At 43.5% G+C, this 14,561-nt stretch overlaps 1 long non-coding RNA gene across 3 annotated transcripts in view; it reads right to left on the reverse strand.

The window, feature by feature from the left end:
• LOC110261540 overlaps window positions 1-14,561 on the reverse strand; it is an 82,610-nt gene that overhangs the window by 17,151 nt on the left and 50,898 nt on the right. The window contains exon 3 of one of the 3 annotated variants that reach the window (XR_002345762.1): window positions 5,665-6,317. The exons of the other annotated variants lie outside the window; for them this stretch is intronic. This is a non-coding gene — a long non-coding RNA (uncharacterized LOC110261540). Of the gene's footprint in view, window positions 1-5,664; window positions 6,318-14,561 lie in introns of those variants that run through there. 3 annotated transcript variants of the gene reach the window in all.

Here is a 14,561-nt window from a genome sequence, read left to right on the forward strand (position 1 = left end):
AGTTCCCGTTGTGGCACAATGGCATCAGCGGCCTCTTGGGAGAGATGGGACGCAGGTTCGATCCCCCGGCCCAGCAGAGAGGCTTAAAGATCTAGTGTTGCAGCCACTTTGGTTTAGGTCAAAACTGCAGCTTGGATCTGATCCCTGGCCAGGGAACTCCATATGCTGCAGGGCAGCCAAAAAAGAAAAAAAGAAAGAAAGAAAGAAAAAAGAAGCAGCCCTGAGTTCCCACGAGTTTGCCATATCTCAACACTATCCCACATCAGCTCCGTCACTGATTATGGAAAGCATTCTGCCAGATAAAAGCAGCTAGGAAGACTCAGAAATCTGGATTTCTGGATGTGCTAGCACCAGCAACTAATGAAAACAGTGCTTCATTCATGTGCTGTCAGAGGCAGAACAGGCTGGGGATCTCAGACCCAGGATAAGTGAATTCGAACTTGAGAAGGGAACGTATCTACAGGTGGAGGAGAAGTCTGCTACCTTTGTTACATCAGGCTGCAGTGGTATCTGGGTTGGAACTGCAAGACCCCCAGTTGAGAGTATAGCTTGGGGGCCTGGTCAGGGGTTGTGGGCGACGCAATCCTTAGACTTTCCAGGGATCCTCCTAACCAACAGTCTTCCATCTCTGATTCATTCCAGGCCCTCTGGTGATATGGCTGGGAATGGGTCTCTCAGTAACTGAGGACGCAAACTGGGGCAACTGGAGAAATACGTTCCTGGTGTGTGTGTCTGTGTGTCTGTGTGTGTGTGCGCGCTGGGGGGTAGGGGTGGTACCACTTACTTTCTGACTCGAGAACAAATATGATTGAACCAAAAAAAAAACTCTACGAAGGGTAAGTCGTAAGCAAACATAAACATTACCAGTTGATCTCTTAAATATTTATCAGCCGGGACTTACTTGAGAGGCCATCTCACATAGCAGTGAAAGCCACAGGCTTTGACATCAGATCTCTCTGGGCATGAATCCCAGCTGTACACACTGTGTGGTCTTGGGCAAGCACTTAACTTTTCTAGGTCTCAGTTCCTTTATCAGTAAGATGGAAATGACAATAACAATACTACCCTCCGAATACCGTCCTTTTGAGGACTGAATGAGCTAGTGCCAGGTGGTAGGATGATATACTATTTAATAAATGTTCAATACATGTCAGGTATTATCTTGAAAATGTGAAAGCTCATCATTTTTTGGTAAAAGTCAGGTTTATTTAGGTCTAATTTGCATAAAATAAAATTCACTCGTGGAGTTCCTGTTGTGGCGCAGTGGAAACAAATTTGACTAGGAACCATGAGGTTGCCGGTTTGATCCCTGGCCTTGCTCAGTGGGTTAAGGATCCAGCATTGCTGTGAGCTGTGGTGTAGGTCACAGATGTGGCTCGAATCCCATGTTGCTGTGGCTGAGGCATGGGCTGGGGGCTACAGCTCCGATTTGACCCCTAGCCTGGGAACCTCCATATGCCGAGCAGATGTGGCTCTAAAAAGACAAAAAGACAAAAAAAAAAAATAAATAAATAATAAAAAAAATAAAATTCACTCCTTTAAACCTTCTTACATCGTTGGCGGGAATGTAAATTGGTACAGCCACTGTGGAGAACAGTGTGGAGGTTCCTCAAAAATCTGAAAATAGTAGTTCCCATCGTGGCTCAGTGGTTAACGAACCCAACTAGTATCCATGAGGACACAGGTTCGATCCCTGGCCTCGCTCAGTGGGTTAAGGATCTGGCATTGTGGTGAGCTGTGATGTAAGATGTGGCTCAAATCCTACGTTCCTGTGGTTGAGGCGTGGGCTGGGGGCTAAAGCTCCGATTTAACCCCTAGTCTGGGAACCTCCATCTGCGGCAGGTACAGCCCTAAAAAGACAAAAAAAAAAAAAAAGAGAGAGAGAGAGAAAGAAAAAATATCTGAAAATAGAGTTGCTGTAAGATCCAGCAATCTCACTCCTGGGCATCTATCCAGACAAAACCATAATTCAAAAAGATACACATATCCCTATGTTCATAGCAGCACTATTCACAATAACCAAGGCATGGAAACAAACCAAATGTCCTTTAACAGAAGAATGGATAAAGAAGATGTGAGAATAAAATGATGCCATTTGCAGCTATAGGAATGGACCTAGAGATTATCATACCATATGATATCACTTTTATGTGGAGTCTAAAATATGACACAAATGAACTGACCTATAAAACAGAAAAAGACTCATAGACGTTGAGAGCAGACTTACAGTTGCTAAGGGGGAGGTGGTTTTGGAGGCAGATTGGGAGTTTGGGATTAGCCGAGGCAAACTGTTACATACAGAATGGATAAGCAATAAAGTCCTATTGTAATAACATATTCAATGTTATGTTATTGTATTATAATAACTATATTCAATATCCTGTAATAAACCATAATGAACAAAAAAAGTTCCATTTTTGTTTTAACCAAAAGGGTTAAACAAGCACATACAATCATATAACTACCACACAATCAAGATGCATCACCCCAAAAAGCTCCTCTGTTCCCCTTTGTCATCAACTCCTCTCTCCACCCCTAATCCCAGGGAATCACCGATCTGTTTTCTCTCTCACTAGTTTTGGTTTTTCCTAAATGTTGTATAAATGGAAGCGTACAGTATGTAGAAGAAAGCTTTTTTTTTTTTTTTTTGCTTTTTAGGTCCACACCCACAGCATATGAAATTCCCAGGCTATAGAATTGGAGCTGCAGCTGCCAGTCTATACAACAGCCACAATGACACAGGATCTGGCCTACATCACAGCTCATTGCAATGCCGGATCCCCAACCCACTGAGAGAGGCCAGGGATCGAACCCGCATCCTCATGGGTATGAGTTGGATTCGTTTCTGCTGCGCCACAACAGAAACTCCAGAAAGCTCATCATTTTTAAAGGCTGACTTATTCACTTGATATCCAATAAATTTCTAAGTGGATTTAAACCATCAAGATACAATTTTCAGGAGTTCCCGTTGTGGCTCAGTGGTTAACGAATCTGACTAGGAACCATGAGATTGCGGGTTCGATCCCTGGCCTTGCTCAGTGGGTTAAGGATCTGGCATTGCCGTGAGCTGTGGTGTAGGTCACAGATGCGGCTCGGATGTGGCGTTGCTGTGGCTCTGGCATAGGCGGCGTCTACAGCTCCAATTAGATCCCTAGCCTGGGAACCTCCATATGCCACAGGAGTGGCCTAAAAAAGGCAAAAAGACCAAAAAAAATACAATTTTCATTCCAAATTAGATGATCTATTCCCCATTGACTTATGGAAGAGGTAGGATATTTTTCAGATGCCTTCTAAATCAGCTCCTTTATGGGTAAGTGGGTCTTTCTCATATGCCATCAGTCATCAAGTCTCAGGGCTGGAGTCGGCAAGGAGGACGGTACAATACAGAGGAGATCTCAGGTGCTCAGAAAGGGAAAATAAAAGAAAGTTCTCCCTTCCACCTGAGTGGATAGAGGGATGAGGAAATTCATGTGAGGCAGGAAGTAAATCACATGGTTCTTCATCTCTCTTTTAGGGGAAGTCTGGGGAGTTGGGGAGAGGAATGCCAAGGGCAGGGTCATTTTGGTTTTGTTTGTTTCAATTCAGGGCTTGGACTCTGGGATGAGGTTGCCTTGCAACCGCCCCACACCAAACCCAGGAGGCAGCCACTCCTCAGCAGGCCTGGTGACAGAGCAACCATTTAAGTTCCCATGTGGCATGGCAGAGGCCTCGGAAGTCCCCTCAAGAAGGCAAAGGGGAGGAGGGAGCTGAGTTGAGAGTGGCTGGCTATGATAGGGGCAGATGACGCTACAGCAGGGGTCATGGGCTAATCCCCCGGACCAGGAGCAAGACAGAGGACATGCCTTTTGGGTTTAACGCCAGCAAGAGGCTGTCGAAGCTAAGCAGCCAGGAATCAGCCCCAAACTCTGGCCAAGAGGTCAGATGTCAAAGCGTATCTGCCGTAAAGATCAGCAGAGAGGAGGCAGTGGGCAATGCTGGGGATCGGCACACCAGGGATGCGTCTTGGATTCTAGAACCCCTTTCACATCTTCGTGGGATGGTTCAGTTAACACGCCCCTCCCCTTGGAAAAACAGAGGAAACAGAGGAGAAGGCAACAAAATCTCACCCTTGGGAAACAGAAGGCAACAAAATCAGAAAGCCTGAGTATTTCCCCTTGGGTATTGTTTGAATTCTTGCGGCAGATTAAGGTAATTCAGCGGGCAAGGACTCGAGAGACAGTCAAGAACTGTTTTCTTAGCTCACCTGAGCCTAACACGTGTGTAAGGCTCCAGCCCCAGTGTACTCCCTTTATCTTAATTTCTGATCTGTTACTTTTTGACAGTGGCCTCTAAAACTGCAGCTTTAAGAATCCTGGCCTGGCAACCAACAGTCTAATAGTGTAATGCATCCCTCTGCAAATTATGATTTTGGAAAGTTCGTGACTCCAATAGGCAGTCTGTTAACTCATCTTTAAGTTCAAGATTTCACCATTCAGATTCCTCCCTTTCTTTTTGGATACACACAAATGTACATCATGCCATTATATGCAATTCTGCATTTTCACAGAGCAAACATGAGTTTTCATAATGAGCAATTGAAATGGGATTTGGCTGCTAGGAGATTAAGAAAATGATTATAAATAACAGGAAAAACAAATGCCCTTTATTTGAGAGCAAATAAATTTTAAATGTCAGGGCAGGTTACAATGCCACGGTGATCAAGTAATTAGTAGTCCCAATTGAAATAAGCTTAACCCAGGGAAACTCAAAAGGCAATTCTATTTCCCATGTGTAACTGGGCAGGAAAAAATATGAGATTTAAGGAGGTAGGAAGGAAACTTCTTTGTAGACCTTCATTAAAATTGGATGTTGCAACACGAATGCACTTTAAAGTATATCAATTATGTTTTGGGGCACCTTTTTATCACTCTGAAGCAAGGAAATCAGTCTAAGGAAAAGATGAATTGAAATGCATTGGGAAATTCTAAATTATGAGAGTTATTGATAAGGCTGGTATTTATAGCTCTAGCAAGGACTTTATATAATTTATATCTAGACTATATACAATATTACTAACCCATTCCAGTTAATTAGTGCTATTTCCATTTTCGAAGTCACATGAGGCTCTTCTTGCAGCCAAATGCACATGAGACAGAGATACTTTGAGAGGGTCACTGGGATCAAGAGTTAAAATACAGCCATTTAAAATAAAGTCCGTTCCCCCCCCCCCCCAGCCAGGCCAGGCTGTTCATTTTGACAAGAATCAGATCCAAATTGGCATCCTAAGGATTTTTTTTTTTTTTAATGAGAGTTGCAACATTTATTTCAGGTTCTCTCATATTTTTATTTATTTTATTTTATTTGTCTTTTTAGGGCTGTACCCACAGCATATGGAGGTTCCCAGGCTTGGGTTCGAATTGGAGCTGTAGCCACAGGCCTACACCACAGCCACAGCAACGCAGGATCTGAGCTGTGTCTGCCACCTACACTACAGCTCACAGCAATGCCGGATCCTTAACCCACTGATCGAGATCAGAGATCAAACCTGTGTCCTAGTAGATTCTGGTCAGATTCATTTCCAGCGAGCCACGACAGGAACTCCTTTTTATTTTTTTAATTTAAAAAAAATGTTAAAAATTTTTTTTTTGCCACACAGGCAGCATATGGAAGTTCCCAGGCCAGGGATAGAACGTGCACCACACAACAGCAACCAGGGCCATAGCAGTGAGAATGAAGGAACCTTAACCTGCTAGGCCATCAGAGAACTCCCAAGGATAGTTTTTTTCTTTTACATTTATCCACAAACACAAATTCTCATGTGTGACAATCAGACGGTACCTGGTACCTGGGCATATAAAATGTCCACTGATATGGTGAAATTCTGATTCTGAAAACTGTGGAAGAGTTTTCCCCTGAATCCCAACTTCAGATTTTGTAGCCAGAAAAAACAAACGGGAAGCATTAGCAAATGTCTTTGCCTGAGCACCTCAGATGGTTCCCCCTGAGTCTTAAGCACCCCTTCCTTTGGCAAGGTCTTTAGTTTCACTCATGTTCTGATTTACTCATTTTTAAAAATTTTATTAGTGATATATTGCTGTGTGACAAATTAACCCCAAGATTTCGTGACTTGAGACTATACACATTTATTATCTCTTGGTTTCTGAGGCTCACGAGTCTGGTGTGGCTTGGCTGGGCCCTCGTTTCAGGGTCTTGCAGTGGCAGCTGAGACCTGGCAGCTTGCTTCATCAGAGCACGTAAGCTGAGACGGTAACCAGCAAGACGGAAGTTGCCATCTTTCGTAACCTAAGAATGGAAGATACCTTCAACGCTGCCATACCCTGTAGGTCAAAAGAAGTTTCTCAGGGTCAGGAGACTGCACGAGGCCCTGAATACCAGCAGTGGGGATCAACAAGGGCCACCTCAGAGGTCGCCAATCACATGTTAGGAATTTGCTGAGCACCTCCTAGCTGTGTGACCCTGGGCCAGGTACAGGGAATACAGCGTTGAACATCTTTCTCTCATGGAAACTCATGAGCAGACAATAGAATATTGCAATTGGTGAGGAGCACTCCAAGTTAGACATACAGGGAATAAAGGTTCCCGCCTGGTCTATGTTGAGGGAGGTCGGCTGTCAGGCAGGGACATTTCAGTGGAGACTTAAAGAAGGACTGGCCCAGGAAAGAGGAGGAAGGAAGTTTTCCAAGCAGAGGAAACAGTCCGTGCAAAGATCCTGAGGCAGGAAATAGTGTGCTGTATTTGAAGGAAGAGTGACCACAGTGTAAAGTAAGAGAGTGGGAAGAGCAAGAGAAGGAAGTGGGGCCATGTCCGCTGTCTGAAGAAGTCCAGTCCGTGGCCAAAGACCAAGGGGAAGTCGTTGAGGAGTGATTCAGAGACCCCTCTGGCCACCTCTCTCCCCTTGGGGATTTCTCTCTACTGGCCTGAAGTCTTTTTTATGTTTTTAAATTTTATTTATTTTATTTTATTTTATTTTTTGCTTTTTAGGGCTGCACTTGGGCATATGGAAGTTCTGAGGCTAGGGATCACATCAGAGCTTCAGCTACCTACCTACACCACAGCCTCAGCAACATGGGATCTGAGCCACGTCTGCAACCTACACCACAGCTCACAGCAACGCCAGATTCTTAACCCACTGAGTGAGGCCAGGGATCAAACCCGAGTCCTCATGTATACTATTCAGGTTCTTAACCACTGAGCTACAATGGGAGCTCCTGGCCTGCTGTCTTGAGGCTGTTACCAAGCTCAGACTCTCCTGAATGCCTCACTCCTCTTTATCTTGTGATCATATCCTGCTGATATTGTACCATATTGTACCCCCTCCTCCCACCACTAGGATTTTTCTAGCAGCTTTCTAGCAAAATCAGATGTGGACCCCTAATATATTAATCAGACAAAAGCAGAACCAGTCAGATCAAAGACAGTTACAAGAGGAGATGGAGCCTTTGGGAACACCGTCTGCTCCATTCTCATGAGGGTCCCCAAACATCTCTCTGGGGCTCTGACAATCCTATTTTGAAAAACATGTCCCTAAGCCGCAACTTTGCCAACTACAATTCCCAGGGACTCATTCTTTCAGCAAACATTTAATGAATCCTTGCCATGTATCAGGCGCGAAGGAGGTACCGAGAATATGAAGGCGATTATGACAATTAAAGGAGGAATTCGCGTGGATGAATGATTCATGCATCGCCAAGTGCTGTGCATTAGCTGAGGGCGGAGCCGGGACCAAGGTGGCTCACAGGGGACACGGGTGGAGAAGACTTCAAGAATAGATGAAGCTGGAGTGAAAAGGAATCACTCCTGCCCCCCTGCCCATCTCAGACCCCACTGCCTCGATGGGGACCCGCCTCTCACTATGCTAAAACAACTGCCCTAGGCTTTCAGGAGAAAGGTCTTGAGTGAGTGCCCAGGTTCTATGACAACCATGGTGTAAGTGAGCTCGTGTTGGGTTTTAATTTCCTGCATTTTCTGGATGGGAAAAAGAAGATGGGAAACTTCACATGGTTTTAGACCCCAAATTGTCTTCCCTGCTCCCAAATGGAGGGACTGAACAGGGAACGCTCTGTATCCCTCAGAGTGTTTCCTCCCAACCAAGGCTCCTCTCAGAAGGAGCAGTGGACCTCCTGTCTGGTGTCAGAGCCTTGGACTGGGATCCTCCATCAGGTCTAGCATATTCTTAGTCTCTGGGGTTCTCCTTGACAATCCAGAATTCTAGGGAGAGCTGGCTTCCATTTGCTCAGTAATTATCCAGCAATCATGCATAACAACTAAAAGTTCCTATCAGTCCTAAAACAGTAAATGCAATAAATTTAAAGTCTTAAAACAATAAGGGATGTAATGGTAGGCTGAGGCTCTGTGATCATCAGGACAACTGGCTATTCAGAGAAAAAGACTTCAGGACCGGATGTTGGGTTGTGCAAGCCAGGCAGTCTGTTGTTTAATTGTTTTATCTCTGGTGACTCATTCGGCGTCTTGAGCTTAGCCTCAGGCCAGGTTTGGATAACAACAGCCAAAGAAGTCAGCTCTTTCCTCCTCTATAAGATCTTTCTTCCAACAAAAAATTAGCTCTGTCTTTGTCCCTACAAACTCAAACCACCTTTACATTTTCCTATATGTTGTAAAGCCCTAGCTCAGTGTTCTGGGATGCCTGCACCACTTATCATGTTTTTATAATGTTTTAAAAAAATTTTTATGCTATTTTTCTCCTTAGGTAATGTATTTTTGTCTGCCAGAGGAGAGGGTAAACTCCTGTCAGGCTCAGGGAATGCTTTTCCCATGTTGGAATTTATGGTTTTTTCCTACCTCCACTACACTCAGTACAGTGTCAGGCAAGCAGGCCCTCTATAAATATTTGTGTGAATGAATAACCACGGTCTGCCCTGTGTGCTATGCAGCCAGTCTCACTGGCATGAGGGGACTCAGCTGAGGCATTTGTGAAGACAAGAGGCAGCTGGGAGGGCTGCATACAGCTCCCAGCTGGCAGGCAGACACAGACCCCAGGTCAAGCACCTGTGACAGTTAACATCCTTATGCCTAAGGAAAAAAAAAAAAAAGCCCCTAATTAAACCTGATTTGAGGGTGATTACCACTTAGTTAACCCCAGTTTGGACTACTTATCACTAGGCCTCACTTGCACCCTTTCCTTTAGTTGTAATTTAGTCTATTTTTTTTTTTATCATCACATTTCACTTCTTTATCCAAGAGAATGCTTCCTGAAAACAGCCCACCAGAGAATTCTAAGAGCACTGTGTGCTTATATTCCCTTTTTTATTTCCTCTGACAGCGGGCAGTTAGAGTTTCATCTCCTTCAACCAAGGTGAAAAAGTTGAAGGGTGTGTAGTGCAGCTGATGGGAGGGAGCAGGATAGTTACACAGGTAGTTGTAGAAGTCCCAATAGGGGACCATGGATGGAGAGAGAAACCCAGGGGACTTTGGGAGACCACCATAAGTTAATAATCCCTCAAGAAAGCCATCAGAACGAAGCAGGCTTGCTTAACTACAAAACACAAATTAAAGCCTGAGATATGCCATAGGTCATTAAAATAAGGCCTGCATTCAGGTTCAGCAAGACAATGACCCTTAGGACCTAGGGCAGGAGTTTAAGGATTGCCCTTCTGCTGATTTGAATACGCACCTTGACAGTCCTAGTTTGACCTTATAGGGTTGAATACTCTCTCACCAGATATGGAGGAGAAGCTCCTCCTCCAAGAAAGAGGACGAGGTGGTTTTTTCCCACCCCCAACCCCCTTGGATTATAAAACTGCAGCCCACCTAATCCTCAGGGCAGAGCCTTCTTGCCTTTTATTTGCTGTGCTGCTCCCTCGGCATATGGAGGTTCCCAGGCTAGGGGTCTAATCGGAGCTGTCACTGCTGGCCTACACCAGAGTCACAGCAACGTGGGATCTGAGCAGCGTCTGCCACCTACACCATAGCTCATGGCAATGCCAGATCCTTAACTCACTGAGCAAGGCCAGGGATTGAACCTACAACCTCATGGTTCCTAGTTGGATTTGTTAACCCCTGAGCCACGATGGGAACTCCTGTTGTTGTTTTGTTTTGTTGGTTTTTAGGGCCGCACTCTGAAGCATATGGAAGTTTCCAGGCCAGGGGTTGAATCTAAGCTACAGCTACCGGCCTATGCCACAGCCACAGCAATGCCAGATCCAAGCTGCATCTGCAACATACACCACAGCTCACTGGCAATGCTGGATCCTTAACCCACTGAGCGAGGCCAAGGATTGAACCCGCATCCTCATGGATCCTAGTTGAGATCATTAACCCCTGAGCCATGAAGAGAACTTCCAACAAGTGTCCTGTCTTAATAAACCTATTTCTTGCCTATCACTTTGCCTCTCCCTGAATTCCTTCTGCACTGAGGCACAAAGAACCCGAACCTCAGTAAGTCCAGACACCAGGTGAGTGATTCTAATTTAAAAACTGTGGGTTCAAGTCCCAATCTGGGTTCTGGCTAGGTTCAAGTCATAAGTTTCACAACCAGAGTGTCATGATACACTTATTTAAGGACAGAATTTGCTTTTTAGTGCAAAGCAAGGAGACAGCATGGACTTAGTCCTAGACAACCCTGTCAGGGAGGCCAGGCTTCTGTTCTGAAGACAGCCTCTTTCTTTATGACTGGGTGACTCACTCAACCACCTGGCAACTTTCTTCCTGCCATTAAAGGTGAGAAGGAGAGGGGGAGCTTTTGAACTGCTTCTCAGGCCCAAGGATATTATGAGAATGAACTGCTTTTTGTCCATCCCTTCTAAGAAAATGATCCACACATAGTATGCATTCCTGGACTCAAATCTTCCATAAACCTGGTCCTATTCCTGTCTCCTCTTTTTCTAGCAAAGGGACTGTCTTCTACTTGACACCTTTCCAGAGGCAACCAGTCAAGTCTTACCAAGTCCTCCTTTCCAAAGCCTGCACACCTGTCCTTTTCCACGTACTTCATTCATTTACTTAGTGACAATTATTAAGCATCAATGAAATCTGAGCCATTGTACTGGTGGCAGTGGATAAGAATAAGACTAACAAATGGATAGAAATAAGAAATAAGAGTTGGTTCTCACCATGAAGAAGTTTACAAAGCTTCTTAAGGGCCACATTTGTCAATTATTTCTCAGATATTTTCCTCCCATGAGAGAAATTGAAGGTCCAAGTCTAATCTCCCATCTGCAATCTCTTCTCTATCAAGCATTCCATAGCCAAATTAATATTCCTCAATAAACATTTTAATTATGTCATTTCGTGGAGTTCAAAATTTCAATAGCTCCTCACTGCTCACAGGATAAAGATCAATTTTTTTTTTAATGGACACACTTGTGGCATATAGAAATCCCCAGGCTAGGGGTCAAATCAGAGCTGCAGCTGCTGGCCTACACCACAGCCATAGCAATGCCAGATCTGAGCCACATCTGTGACCTACATCAAAGTTTGCAGCAACACTGGATCCTTAACCCACTGAGTGAGGCTAGGGATGGAACCAGCATATTCATGGACACTGTGTTGGGTTCTTAACCCACTGAGCCACAACAGGAACTCTTAATTTAACTCGAGTCCAAGAGCTTCTAAAATTTGGAATGAACTTGTTTCCTGATCTTCCCACAACTACTCGTTATAAATTTTCTGCTTAGACAAATTGGTCAGATTTTTATGCTAAATGTTTATGTCCAGTCTATTTATACATCAAGAATGGATTGGATGTCTTCTGTATGGCAGTGCTGTGATAAGCGGTGGTGTCTGAGTTCTATACTCAAAGAGTTTACTGTTTAGACAAGAATACAAACAAATGAATTGACCATGACAATAATGATGGAAGGAGCCCTGCATGGAGTTAAGCACTGGATGGGATGGGAGCACACAAAACCACAGTTAATCCAGCTTTGGAGACATCAAGGAATGTCACTCAGAGAAAAAAAAACCTCTAAAGTGAGAAGTTAGGCAAGAAGTTGAAGAAGGTGTGTACCGGACAGAAAAAGCATGTATTCAATGGCCCGGTGATGAGAGCATTTTGGGTTTGAGTAATTGGAAGAATCTGAATCAGAATAGAATATAAAATGCATGTGTGCACATGTGTTGAGTGTAGGAAAATTGCAAGAGAGGGTGAAGAGGGAAGCAACCCAGGTCATGGGAGGTCTCATCTACTAGGCTAACAGATTTAGGCTGGATGGATTTGAAGCTGCAGATTCTCATGACCAGATCTGGCTGTCATCTAGAGCACGCTGTTTCCCAGCCCCTCAAATCAGGAATGTGGTGTTTGGGAGCTTTCAGTAAGGTCTTTCTTTCTGGGATTATTGCTAATGGTCTTGTTAAGATGTTTGACCAATTTCCCTGCATTAGTCCTAAAAGTGAGAAACCACTTAAGTCATTCTTTGAAAATTCAAGCTCTTGTAGGGTCTTAAAAGAATAACACAGCACCCAATGTTCATGGCAGCACTATTGATAATAGCCCAGACAGAGAAATGACCTAAATGTCCTTTGACAGATGAATGGATAAAGAAGATGCAGTACATCCATACAACAGGATACTACATGGTCACAAAAAAAAGAGAGAAATTAACGACATTTGCAGCAACATGGATGGACCTAGAGATAGATCATCATATTAAGTGAAGTAATTCAGAGAAAGACCATATCATATGCTATCACTCTATGTGGAATCTAAAAAAATGACACAAAGGGACGTATTTACAAAACATAAATAGAGTCACAAACATAGAAAACAAACTCATGGTTATCAAAGGGATAGCAAGGCAGGTGAGGGGGAGAGATAAATTGGGAGCTTAGGATTAATAGATACACACCACTACACATAAAATAAATGAACAACAAGGACCTATTGTACAGCACAGAGAACTATATTCACTATCTTATAATAGCCTATTATGAAAAATAATTTGAAAAAGTATATATATATATTCTTTTCACTGTACACTTGAAACTAATATAATATCGTACATGAACTACACCTCAATTTTAAAAATGATTAAAAAAATAAATAATATAGGAGACTTTCCCAAATCAATACAGAGACTAGTATATCACCTGAGGGTATTTCATGTCAAACTCTTGTCCTATATTAACTCATATACTAGTAGGACATTGAGTGAGCTAAATATTACTATACCCATTTTAATATTACAAAAACTGAGACTCAACTCATTTAAGTAAACTGGCCTGAGGTCTTAGGGTTGGATGTAAATATTTGCTTATTATCAAAAAATAAAGCTGAAATTTGAACCCAGAACTATCTTATTCCAAAGTATAGGTAATTTTAAAGGTCTGTTTAGTTGAAAGTTGCTCTATATTAATCAAAGATGTTTTAGGATATTTCTTTTTTGTCACCTTTTCACATCAGTCCAGGTGTATAAGCTCCTCTATGCTTTGCCTAGAATGGCAGGTATATAAAAAATATACATTGCATTGGATAAAGAAATGGGGAGTGAAGGAGGACTACACCAGGGAGTTCCCATTGTGGCCCAGCAGAAACCAATCCGATTAGTATCCATGAGGAGGTTTGACCCCTGGCCTGGCTCAGAGGGTTGGGGATCCAGCGTTGCCATGAGCTGTGGTGTAGGTCGCAGACACAAGGCTTTAATCCCTCGTTGCTGTGGCTGTGGCATAGGCTGGCGGCTACAGCTCCAATTTGACCCCTGGCCTGGGAACCTCCATATGCTGAGAGTGTGGCCCTAAAAAGAAAAAAAAAATAAAAGAGGAAGCACCAGGGAAGGGGGTGAGAGGTGTCCTGGGAGAGCTGCACTGATGAAGCATGGGGAAAGCAGAATTTAAACCATGCAAAATCAGGAGGACTAATGTTTCTCTCACTGACTTCGACTCAGGCCCACACCTCATAGTAATAATCAGGGGGTTGGAGGGAAATTGCTTCTCTCCTGTGACCCATTTGAGAGGCGTGATGAATGGTTCCTTACATAAGGCTCCCTTGTATAGAGGAACACAGGTACACAGAACTGAGTCCTTCAAAAACAGAGGCCCATGTCCAGGTTTTAAAAACTACCAAACGACCTGTCCCCAGAAACAGCCATTCATTTAGATGTGCAGGAACGGAACAACTTCAGAAATGTTCCAAGTCAAATGGCCCAGGGTAAAAAACAAACCTCAGCCGTTTGCTCCCAGAGGTTTCCAGGAATCACCCTGCCCAATTAAGAAAATAACGGCCAAATCTGCTTTTTAACCAATTCGGGTCTGAGAGGCTAACTCGAGGCCTCGATATTGTTTAACTATTTAACAATGGAAAAATATAATGAAAATGAACCAAGACCTTGAAAATAGGTTAGGAACTCAATGAGAGGTCAGAATATTTCACTATCCTAACACTATCTGCGCTAGGAAGCAAATGCAGATGTCATCGCAACATTGCTTACGACTAAAAACAAAACAGAAAACAATCTAAATGTCCATCAGTGGGAGACCAATACACTAGTGTAGTCATATTGTGGAATATCATACAAAAAGGAAAAGGAAGTAATAATTGGTACTAATAAGTACTCAGGGGACTAATGTGCCTTGTCACCCAGCTGAATGGAAAAAGTTAATTGCAGAAT

This window comes from Sus scrofa, chromosome 7 (genome assembly GCF_000003025.6).
Source record: "Sus scrofa isolate TJ Tabasco breed Duroc chromosome 7, Sscrofa11.1, whole genome shotgun sequence".
Taxonomy (NCBI): Eukaryota; Metazoa; Chordata; class Mammalia; order Artiodactyla; family Suidae; genus Sus; species Sus scrofa.